Below are 361 nucleotides of genomic sequence, written 5' to 3'. Positions count from 1 at the left end.
CCAAGGAGCAGCCAGCCACCCGCTAGTCTCAGCCTTCAGCCTCGCCATCACTGCAAGCGGAGAAGCGCCTTGGCCGCTGCCCCACTTCCGGGCTGTCTCGCAGCCCCGGGCAGGCACCAAAGGGCCTGCTGATTGGCTGTTTCTGATGACGCACGAGCGAACAGGGGGCAGCGCCTAGGATCCGCCCCTTCCGGTGTGGCGCCTCCTCATTCGCTCAGGCCTCTGCGCACGTCGCCGGCATGCACGTTCACACGCACGCACGCACGGTGCGTGTTGACGTTGCGGCGGCGCGAGCGCCATCCCGGAAGCGCGAGCAAGGCCGCCAGATGTGCAGGTGCCGCTGCCGCCGCCGGGGCTGAGG

At 69.3% G+C, this 361-nt stretch overlaps 1 protein-coding gene across 1 annotated transcript in view; it reads left to right on the top strand.

The window, feature by feature from the left end:
* Positions 1 to 295: 295 nt before the first annotated feature.
* The window catches only part of KXD1 (KxDL motif containing 1), a 12,553-nt gene continuing 12,487 nt past the window's right edge, over positions 296 to 361 (top strand). Inside the window, exon 1 of the mRNA XM_004705252.3 lies at positions 296 to 334. The gene's annotated coding sequence lies outside the window, so the exon portion shown is untranslated. The remainder of the gene's footprint in view (positions 335 to 361) is intronic.

This window comes from Echinops telfairi, unplaced genomic scaffold (assembly GCF_000313985.2).
Source record: "Echinops telfairi isolate 266 unplaced genomic scaffold, ASM31398v2 ScPeMD7_7457;HRSCAF=8495, whole genome shotgun sequence".
In the NCBI taxonomy this organism is placed as follows: domain Eukaryota; kingdom Metazoa; phylum Chordata; class Mammalia; order Afrosoricida; family Tenrecidae; genus Echinops; species Echinops telfairi.
This window is presented reverse-complemented; position numbering and strand designations above follow the sequence as displayed.